This window comes from Camelus ferus, chromosome 2 (genome assembly GCF_009834535.1).
Source record: "Camelus ferus isolate YT-003-E chromosome 2, BCGSAC_Cfer_1.0, whole genome shotgun sequence".
Taxonomy (NCBI): Eukaryota; Metazoa; Chordata; class Mammalia; order Artiodactyla; family Camelidae; genus Camelus; species Camelus ferus.
The window spans coordinates 87,165,799-87,178,073 of record NC_045697.1 but is presented as its reverse complement, the minus strand read 5'-3'; the positions used below and the strand labels follow the sequence as shown (position 1 = coordinate 87,178,073).

At 32.2% G+C, this 12,275-nt stretch overlaps 1 protein-coding gene across 5 annotated transcripts in view; it reads right to left on the bottom strand.

Moving 5' to 3' along the window:
* SPATA5 (spermatogenesis associated 5) overlaps positions 1-12,275 on the bottom strand; it is a 300,435-nt gene that overhangs the window by 159,316 nt on the left and 128,844 nt on the right. The gene's annotated exons all lie outside the window — the stretch shown is intronic.

Genomic DNA, 12,275 nt, shown 5'->3' with positions numbered 1-12,275 from the left:
GTATTTCCATTTCAATGGTAAGTTTTTAGTTTGATAAAAATTAAAGTTCTTTGAGCTACACATGAATATATTTTCCCCCTAAATTTGAATCTATTCAACTCTATTATCTAGAAAAAAATGTAAATCTTATTTTTGTTATTATTATTCACTTTTAGTCTAAAGTGTGGTTCCCAGTCTGTGGGTTGCAGGCTCCTGTGTGCTTGAAGAACATATATGAATACCAAGTAGTATCTAAAAAATGAATAAATAATATGACTTGCACATATATATATAATATGACTGTATATGTACATGGTGTTGTAATTACAAAAACAGAAAATCATTTAAAGTGTTACACAGTTCTCAGTAGTATTTTTCTCCATAAAATATTTCTTCAATTACATTGGAAAAAAAATTTTAATAAATAAATAAACCTAATTACACCACACCCCTCCAAAAAAACAATTACACTGAAAAAATCTAACTTCAACTATGTGGGAATCCACAAATTATTCTGATACCAATTACTAGTCACACAAACTCAAAAAAGTTAAAAAGTGCTGAAATAAATTTTTAATGAGCTATTTTAAGAAGTACTGAAGAGGCCCAAAGAAAATGGGAGAAAAATTGTACATTTTTAAAACTAAAACACCCAAAGATATAAAAATAATTAGACTTATAAACCATATGCTTAAAAGAGTAACATATCTGTCATAAGCACTACTATTATCTGAAGTAACATATAGTCAGCAGCATTGTGGTCAAATGTGCCCACCCAGAGGCCAGAATGCCAGAGGGAGAAATCCCAGTTCTGCCACTTATTAGCTATGTGAGGTCAGGCAATTAAATCTCTTTGTATCTGTTTTCTCACTTATATCAATAATCTCTATTGAATTTAGAAAATAATTCCAACAAAAGAAGCATGAATAAAGTTCTTTTTCACATACTTATATACCATAGGCTGAAAGTAGTACCGAATAAAACAAATGATTAAAGTGCAGGTAACAGGTAGTACTGAAAAGATTAAGCGAAAAAGAGGAGGCTGAAGAGCAACTAATTTAAGGTTGCCTTCTGAGGCCCATACCCAGCTGTCACTGAATAATTCAAACACCCTATTTTCTTAACCTAGATGTCTGTAATGTTTCCACACTTCATTTTCAGTGATAAAATATTAACCCTAAGTAGACTTAGAAGTGAAGTGTGAATATTGTAATCACTGGGAAAACTAATTTTAAGAAGCATACAAAGAAAAGCAATAATAAATGCAACATATAAATTAAAAGGGAGTACTGAAAAATATTCCAATAATTCAAAAGAAGGCAGAAAAAAGAAAATAGAGGAATGAAAAACAAATTATCAGAAAAGCAAATTATCACAGAACTAAACCCAAACACATTGACAGTTACAATAAATGAAAATGGTATAAACACATTAATAAAAAAAACTCGGGATTCTCAGAGTGTATAGTAAGGCCTAACGAAATGTTACCTATATGAAACTGAAATGAAATAAAATAATGGGTATGATAAAAGTAAAAGAATGGAAAAAGACATCCCAACAATAGCAATCTACATTCTTTTAAAAATTACATGGAACATTCAATAAGATAAGATAGCATCCTGGAACATGAAACAAATCTATAAAATTAAAAGAATTGAAATCATACAAAGAATGCATGTCTCTAACCATAACAATTAACTAATAGTGAAAAACATTAAGATATTTAGAAATTACCCAAATATTTGGAAATAAAGCAATACACTTCTAAATAATCCATCATCAAACAGGAAGTCTTAGAAGAGAAATTAGAAAATAATAGAGTTGAATAAAAATATCAAAAAAAATTGTGAAATGCAGCTAAAGCAGTGCTTCAAAGAGAATCTATAGTATCTGAAGAATGATTTCAAATCAATAATCTAAGTTTCCACCATACGAAACAAGAGCAAGAGCCAACAATACCCAAAAGGAAGGAAGGAAGGAAGGGAGTTCAACTAAATAGAAAACAAAAAAGCAGTAAAGAAAATTCAATGAATCCACAACCTGGGTCTTTGAAAACATCAATAAAATTGATAAACCTCTACTAAGACTGACAAGGGAAAAAAAGAGAGAAGATACAAATTGCTAGTACCAGGAAGGAAAGTGAAGATTTTACTCAGACCCTCCCCAAAACACTAAAGAATAAGAGAAAACAGTGAACAGCTCTAAGGGTAAATATTTGACATTCTAGGTGAAATGAACAGAATTCTCTGAAATACACAAACTTAGAAAACTTTCCCAGGAAGAAAAAGATAACTAGAGTCATCTATTATCTATTAAATGTACCAAATTCATAGTAAAACAAAAATAAACTGCAACAAAGAAAACTCTAGACCCAGAAGGTAACAGTGGGGAATTCTACCAAATATGTAAGGAAGAAGTATTAATTCTAAATAATCTCTTCTACTAACTAGAAGAAGAGAATAATTCTCAACTCATTTTATTGAGTATTACTCTGATACAAAACCAGACAAAGTATAAGACAATTATATACAAATATTCATCATAAATATTAATAGAAAAAAATCTTAACAAAATATTAGCAGGCTGAATGTTGTAAGATATAAAAAGAATAATACAACATGACTAAGTCGGGTTTATCTTGGGAATGAATGCAAGACTGGTTGAACATGTCAAAGTCAACGTAATCCAAGATTTTAACAGTCTAAAAGGAAAAAATCCCACGATAATATTGATAGATGCAAGAACACTAGGAAGAGAAGGGAACTTTCTCAATTTGTTAAAAGGCATCTACAAAAAGACCTAAGCTACCATCATACTTACTGATGAGTGAAACACTAAATGTTTTCTCATTGAGATCAGGAACAAGACATCTGAATAAATGGGTAGACAATGTTCATGACTGGAGATTCAATATTGTTAAGTTCTAAATTCTCCCCTAATTTTTCTGTAGATTAGAAACAATCCTAAACAAAATCCCAAAAGGATTTTTCAAAGATAATGACAACCTGAGATGATACTTTATATGTAAAAGCCAAGGAAATACAACAGCTGAAGCAAATTTTGAAAATGAAGAACTAAGTTGTACACACATTACCTCATTTAAGGTCCTACTCTAAAATCGTGATCATTAATACAGTGTGGTTTGGTGAAAGGACAGACAGAAATGATCTGCACAAATATGGTCAACTGATATTTGACCAAGGTGTACAGACAATCCAATGGAGAAAGAATCGACTTTCTGACAAATGGTCCTGGGGTAATTTTGCATTCACATGTAAAAACAGACTTCTACCTAAAACTCACACTAGATACAAAATGTCAAAAATGGATTATAGACACAACTATGAAATGTAAAACTGCAAAACTTTTGCAAAAGAGAAGTCTTTCCAACAAATGATGTTGGCAAAACTAGGTATCACATGCAAAACAATGAAGTTGGAGCCTTACCTTACATCATATGCAAAAATTAAGTCAAAACAGATCAAACACCTAAACATAAGGTCCAAAACTATAAAACTCTTAGAAGAAAGCAAAAGGGAAAAGTTTCATGGCATTGGACTTGGCAAGGGTTTCCTGGAATGACACCAAAGACATAGTCAACAAAGTAAAAACAGACAAATTGGACTACATTAAAATTAAAAACTTCTGTGAATCAAGGGACAAAATCAACAAAGTAAAAAGGCAAACTACAGAATGGCAGAAAATACTTGCAAATAACATATCAGGTAAGGGGCTAATATCCAGAATATGTAAAGAAATCTTACAACTTCAAAAAAACAAAAAATCAAATTTAAAAAAAAGGGGCAAAGAACTTAGATATTTCTCCAAAGATGGCATACAAAAGGTTCAACATCACTAATCATTAGGAAAATGCAAATCAAAACCAGAAAGAGGTATTACCTCACACCTATCAGGATGGCTACTATTAAAAACAACAATGACAACAAAATCCAGAAAATAACAAGTGTCAGCAAGGTCATGGAGACATTGGAACTCTTGTACACTGTTGATAGGAATGTAAAATGGTGCAGGCACTGGGGAAACCAGTATGGTAGTTCCTCAAAAGATTAAAAATAGACCTACCATCTGATTCAGTAATTCTACTTCTGAGTATATATCAAAAAAAAAGTGGGATCTCAAATAAGTATTTGCATATTCGTGTTCTTAGCAGCATTATTCACAATAGCTAAGAGGTAGCAATAACCCAAGCATCCACTGACAAATGAACAGATAAACAAAATGTAGTATACGCATAACCGACTATTACTCAGCCTTTTAAAAAGGAAAGAAATTCTAATACATGCTACAAAATGGATGAACCATGAAGACAGTATGTTAAATGAAATAAGCCAGTCATAAAAAGACACATACTTCCACTTATATGAAGTATCTAGAGTTGTCAAATTCACAGAAATGGAAGCAGAATGATGGTTGCCAGGACTGGGTAGAGGGTACACTGGGGAGTTGTTATTTCATGGGTATAGAGTTTAACTTCTGCAAGATGAAAAAATTTCTGGAGATTGGTTGCACAATAATGAGTAAACTTAACACTCCTGAACTGTACACTAAGAAATGGCTAAGATAGTATATTTCATGTTGTGTGGGTTTTTTTTGTTTTTGTTTTTGTTTTGCCAGGGGAAGGTAATCAGGTTTATTTTTAGAGGTGGTACTGGGGATTGAAAAAAGGACTTCGTGCATGCTAAGCATGCGCTCTACCACTTGAGCTATACCCTCCTCACTGTTGTTTTTTATCACAAAAAAAAAATTTTTTTAATTATTCATGACCTTGGGTTAGGCCAAGATTTGACCCAAAAAACTCTGGGGGAAAAAAAAAGACCCTGAAAACCAAAAGAAAGACACTGGACTTTTTCAAGATTAAAAACTTCCATTCTGTGAAATACATTGTTAAGAGAAAGAAAAGATAAGCTACAGACTAGAAGATATTTGCAATATACCTGGCAACGGATTTTTAATCAAAATAGAAAGAGTAAAAGAAAATAAATAACCCAATTAAAAAAGTATAAATAGCTCAAAAAGAATTTAAAACACTTCTCCAAAAAAAAAAAAAATTCTAATGACAAATGAGCACATGAAAAGACGCTCAGTATCATTAGTCATTAGAGAAATTGCAAATTAAAAACACAATAAGATAACACTACACACCCATTAGAATGGTTAACATTTAAAAAAAAATGACAATACCAAGTGCCAGCAAGAATGCAGAGCACCATCATCTCATATGTGCTGGCAGGGATGCATGATATGGGCATGAATATGGCAGTTTCTTACAAAGTTAAGCATACAGTTAGTTACTCTATGATTCAGTAGTCCCACCCTAGTAATTATCCTAGAGATATGAAAACTTATGTCCACACAAAAATCTGACCATGAATGTTTATAGTAGCATATTCATAGTGAAAACGGGAAGCAATCTAAACTGTCCTTAAACCAGTGTATGGATAACCTGTAATGCATCCATACTGTAGAATACCACCAAGTGATAGAACAGGAACAAGCTACTGATATATCCAACAGAGATAAAGTTCAAAAAGTTTTTAAAAAGCCATGCAGATTACATGCAATATAATTCCATTTATACGACATATGGTAACTATAGGGACAGATCACTAGCTGCCAATAGAGGCGGGACAGTTAGTGGCAGAAAGAGGGTTTAACTACATAGGGGCAGCATGAAGGAATTTTTTGGAGTGAATACTTGTTTTCTATTGTAATTGCAGTAGTAGTTACATGATTCTGCACATCTGTCAAAACTCACAGAACTATATACCAGTTTCTAGCTCTGCAACATTGGTCAAGTTTCTTAACCTGTCTGTATCTCAGATTCTCAGCAACAGGATGGGGTATGGTAACTGACTTGACTTCATAAAGTTAAGAAGATTAAATGATTAAAATACTCAGAGCAAAACTTAAATTTAGGATTATGTTGAATTTGAATTGCCTTTGAGATATCTAAATAGGCAGTTTATTGAAGAAGTCAGAGCAAATGTCTGCGCTGAATCAGGTGTAATTACACATACACCTGAACCCAAGGATGTGGCTGACACTGCTCATGGACAGAGAAGAAAGAGGAGGGGTCTGAATACCCAGCCTTCATAAACTGTAATATTTTATGGCTAGGTAGAGGAGAAAAATTTGTAAAGGAGTCAAGAGGGGACAGAAATAGAAGTAAAACCAGGAGGTTATTGTGTCATGTAAAATGAAGTAAGAGAATGTTTTAAAAGGGAGAAGTGAACGATGACAGTGAATAAAGCTAACTGATAATGGCTGAGACTTTTAGTTTTTCTCTTTTTTCTTTAGTAACAACCCCCCTCTATTTGAGCTGTGCACTCAGTCATTCAAAATACAGAATATATTTATTTTGTAGCCTTTCTTGTAGCTGAATAAGGGCTTGTAGCTAAGATCAGTGGATGTAAATGATACATGTAATTTATGGGCTCTGTCCTTAAAGTGAGGGAGTGAGCTATTACCTCATCTCCTTATTCTTCACCTGAATGAGAACCCAACTGATGTTAACAGTGAGGTTTTTTACCATATGGTTTAAGGGATGGTACAGCATCAAGATAGAAGGAATCCAATTTTCTGACATCATCGAACCACCATATCAGTTAGTGGCTCCACTGTGTTAAATTACTCCCTCTAAAAGACTCTTAATTGAAGACACAGTAGCCTCAGTATTTCAGAATTCATCGCAGCAGATTTATGAAAAGGGATACACACAAAGAATAATATCAACATATTTTAAAGTAAACATTTAAACAAAAGATATAAGATGACATACACATCAATAATGTAAAAATTATCTGATCATAAAAAGCATATGATACTTTTCTATAGTTTGAAACTGGTTGATAAGCATTTTAAACTTTGTATACATTTGGAAGTTCTTGCAAGTTATTCTCTATTTTGTTTGGTTTTAGAGTGAGTGAGGACTGAAGTAAAGAGCCACTGTAAGTAATTAGGTTATTTCCCATGTTAATAATAGGAATAATGAGAAAAAAGTAAAAGAACCACTGATCTAGAAACTAGACATAGGTTAGTCTCTGCTGTTTGGCAATTATTTAAAGGTTTAACCATGGCTATTTTTTTCAATCACTGAAAAAGTTCAGAACAATTTTAATTGAATTTTCATCTATCATAATTAAGTATAAGAAAATCCATTCATTAGGATACTCAAAGTTAGTTAGTCACACAACTGATTTTTATATATCTTAATGACTCACATTAAATAAAATAACATAAAAACTCAAAATCTAAATTTAAAAAGACATAATCTGTGTTTTAAAAACAATCTCCATTTTATTTCCTTATTAGAAATTTAGAAAGGAGTAGGAAACCCTGCATCTTTTATGCCTGCAGAAAATTATCAAAAGCTTGATTTAAATATCAAAAAAGTTTGAAGCTACGAGAAAAAAAGTAATTATTTACTAAATCTGTTTTTATGTTTACCCTCTGAAGTTTCTACCAACAATTTCCAGCAAGTTACCTGGAAGATGCTTGTTTCTCAGATACAATGGATTTTTTTTCCTACTAAATGCATTTCTGAACTAAAGGCATACAAAGTTAATAAACGGAAGGAAAAGCAAATACAGAGTTGTCATTTTTAAATTATATTCTTAAAAGGTTTAGGGGTATCATTTGTGGAACACAAAGAGATTTCCTTCTCTAACAGCATTCCAGGACATCACTCTTTCCTGCCTACCAGCAGACAAGATTATACTTGTCTGGAATGTCAGTGAAGTATTTATACAAAGGCAGTTTTTCAGAATCTTCTTATTGTGCATACAAAACAGGAAATACAGTAATACCATCAGTATATGTTAAACACTATTTAGTATGAACTGTGTTTCTCTCTAAATAAGTACTAGGTTAACCTCCAAGAGGAGGGGGTGAAAATGAACACCTCTATAAACACAAACCACTACTTGTTTGCAGCTGGTCAGAGGAAAGGTTCAGGAAGAAAAATTCAAACTTTAAAAATTTGCTAAACTATGTTTTAGTTAGTGTTATGCTACAGTCTCTAATAAAAATTCATTTTTTTCAAGTCTGGGGAGAAAACAAAAGTATTCTTAAAAAGTTAGTATTTTATTGAATGAAAAGCAGCCTATTAACAAGTTAATTTAATGAAATCTTGATTCAGAGGCACAGAAAATAAGTTTCTATTTAAAGTGGCCACTCATCAAAAAACACCAAACCAACCATTTCATGTTCTGAAAAAGTCTGCAATTTTTTTCACACACAAAAAACTTCTTTACCTTCTATGGATTTAAAAAATTAATACAATTCTACAAACCTACTACTGAAGAGTTTTAAACTTTATTTACAAATAGATTATAAAGTGCAGCTAGTATCCCAAGTAGAATTAAGTCTTACAGAGATAAATTTTAATTTTCCATAGGACAGCAGAATGAACTTTGGTTTGACTGCCCCCTGCTGATGTAAAAGTTTTAAAACTATAGAAATTGATTTGATAAGACTGATTTTTAAAACTTTTTACTCAGAAATTGGTTTCAATTTCTTAAAGTATTTTTATGAAAATTTTTTTATTTTAGGGGAGGAGGCAATTAGGTTTATTTTTATTTATTTCTTTATGTTTTTAGTGGAGGTGCTGGGGATTGAACTCAGGACTTTGTGCACGCTAAGCATGTGGTCTACCACTGAGCTATACCCTCCCCCCGGTTTCAATTTCTTATTGAAAACTAAAGAGATTTAAATATTTAACCTCTGTGTCTTATTTTCACTCAATGGGCAAATATTTTGGAATATCTATTACTTGACACTTAACCAAAAATGATTTCATCTCTCTGACCTCAAATACTTGTAAGTTATTAGATGGATAGAAAAAATCTGGAAAAGAATAAACTATTAAGAGAAAATCAAGAGCTAAATTAAATGGTACTAAAGAGAAGCAAGCTGGAGAAAGAGATTGGTAGGGGCAAATTAGTTTTATAAAACTTAATGAAAAGGGTGAAGACAGAGACAGTTGAGAAAAAATAATAAGGATGGTATTAGACAAATGAAAAAGAGACAAAACAAGCAAAAGCTTGGAGGAAATAATGAACATAGAATGTGCACAACACATGACACCAGGAGACTTGGTTGCCATAATAAATGGATAAATGTTGAGAACAGAAAATAGTGAGAAGTTGGGGCCCAAGTTTTGAAACTAAAAAAGCCAGAATGAAGAGCTAGACTTGAGGCATACAACTGGGAGCCACTGAAGGTTCCTTAGCAGTATGATAACCTGCTAAAGCAGTATAATAACCAGGTAATGCAGCACAATAACCTGGTTAAAGACATTCCTTTAGGAAGAGCACTCTGAAATAGAACAAAGATGAAACAGAGGAAGAAGAGCCTGAAGGCAGAGAAACTGGTTAAGAGACAACCATAGTAAACCAAAGAAAGAAGTGAACCAGAATGAAAGCAATGGGAACAGAAAAGTAAAATGAAACTGAGATACATTTTGAGTTAAAAACAAAACTGGGTGCCTGACTGGATTCATATTTTTGTCCCATTCTTATGCCACATTAAGTTATTGATAAATTCAACTGAAATATAAAAGGAGTAGTGGGCAAAGAGTTAACAGAAGGGAACACTGTAGTGTCACTGGAGCTAATGGGGTACAGAGTTTCAAGAAGATGAGGGTAGTCAGCAGGGTCACATTTGTGGAATTCAAGACAAGTAAGAACCCTCTTAAGAAGTCATTAAATTTTGTTCAGTAATCATTGGTGACCTTCACATGTTCACTTTTAATAAAATTGTACAGTCAGAAGGAACTAGAGAGCTGAAAATTTTAAAAATTGAGATGAGATACAGAAACCAAGTAGAGCAGTTCACTTTAGGGAGAACATGTTCATCTCAAGAGTAGAGGAAAGAAGGAGCACGTAAATAACAGGGCAGAGTTATGCTAATGGTTAAAGATGGGATACATGAGGAATTTCATGGCAAATGGTCTCAATTATCTCTGTAAATCAGTTTTCAAGTTTATTTCTCAAAAAAAGAATGACAGATTAATATTAAGGGAAAAAACTTCGAAAATAATTGATATCACTTTTCTACCTAGGAGTCTAGTTTCTTCTACTGAAGAAGCCCAGTCCCAAGGGAAGCTTCATCTAACCAAGACTCCTCATTTTTCTATGTCTGTCTAGAAAAAGCAGTGTGCTATTTTTTTAAAAAAGTTCAAAGCTAACCCACTGATGACACTGCTTCCTACACATACAAATATAGTCTTTTCAAACACAGTTTATGCAAAGACACCTGGAACAGAGCATGTAACTTAAGAATAGACCTTATTCATATGCCATAGGTAAAAGTGGTAATGGTAAAACCTCATGGAAAAGTAATGTATCTCTTAAGACAAAACAGTAGTCTTGTTTTAGAATCACAACAAACAAACAAAAAACACAAACAACAACAACAACAAAACCCATGGGAAATCATAATTTCTGAATTTTATGTTACCTTTTCTTTGCAAAGAAATTTCTGTTAAAAGAAGTATAATACTTGATGTTAGATTCTAATTAATTAATGTGCTTATAGAGCAAATCATTTGTAATGTTTCTGGCCCAAGTTCACTATCTTGTATCATTATAATATCACTTAAAAAAATGAACATTTTAATGATAAAATTTCCTCTTAAAACTCACATTCACAAAATGATGCACTAAACATCAGGATATGCAGAGGTTCAGTAAGAACATATTATTTTATTGACAAGGACACCAACTGTCTTCAGGCAAGGCCTTACTGTCTTCATGGCTAAACATTCTGAATATTACAATAAAATTGATATGAGATGTTAATATTAATTGATATTTCCTAGAAAATATTACAAATCATCAAGAACTGATAAGTACTTGCACAATGAATAAAAGTGCTACACTGATTACATGTCTATATAATAGAGCAAACCAAGTTCTCTCTAAAGTTAAATAGGCAAAGATCTGGTAACACCTTTTTCCTTTTAAGTTGAAAAAGATTACATGTTAAATAAAATTATGGAAAAAGAAAAAAGAATTAAACACTTTTTTTCTTTGAATATTATCCTCTAGTCTCTCTATATATGAACACATAATATAATAATAGTTATATTTTAGCTATTTCAAACATTTTTTGTAATTAAAAATGTCAGTTTTCCATTTTTAAACTCAAGTAAAATGGATTTTTCCAAGGCAACTGCCTTCTGAAAAAGTTTCTCTGACAAAAGATTTTCCTGCAAAAAATAAAATAAAAAAATAAAGAGGTCAATTTTCAGAAAGAAAAATACATATGATAAAACAATAGGAAAAATAGTTTTAAACTGAGGAACACAAAGCAGATTTTAATTGACAATGCATGTATTATGAACACATCTGGATGAAGACTAGAGGTGGATTTCAAAACACTACCCACAATCAAATACATTACCCAACAAAAAAAGATGACAAGCCCAAAATAATAGCTTCATACTATATTCATTGAAGGAGATTAATATAAATGCAAGGAGACAGTCCTATGTATAGAAAGAACAGTTTATCAATACAACATTAGAAATCTCTATTTCTGGTATTTTCCTTCATTAGTTACTACCGCATTAAACATCAGAAGCAGCAGTACTATGCCCTGAGAAGCATACTTAAAACAAATATATGTATCCTAGAGCAAATCTAGCTCTTTCCCGTCAGTGTATCTTGAGGAAATATTTACCTGATTATCTAAATATTACCTTAAACACTGAAACAAGTAAGTTTTAGATACACAGATTGGAAATATAGAGTGATGTCTGAACATGAGGCAACAAAACAACAAAAACAAATTAAAAAAACAAGTAGGAAACTGAGACAGTACACTGGCTCCTGGTTCAAAAGTGAAAGAGACGAGGTGATGGTACCTCTGGGAGTGACAAAGCCAGTTTAAAATAAAACGTTTGTAAACAATCAGCCTTGAATACATTCATCTTTTAAGAACTTAGAAGGAAAAAGTTCATGCTCCAAGGGAACAAAAAAAGGCTGTTGAATATGACTCAATTACAATGTCTATTTAGACTAGAAAGTTAGAGAACAGAGAGTCTTGAATTTGACAGCAGTAACAATCCTCACTCACCAAGACCTAGTCTCGCCTGAGGGCCAGGTTTAGGTCATATATACATGATGGCAGCACACACAGTAAGAAAAATAACTTATGTGTACATAAACTGAAAGGATGGCTAATAATAATTAACAGTTTTATTGGTAAATAGTACTGGATAAAATGATATCACTAGTACACTTTCTTCATTACTAGCCCTTAATTATTATTAT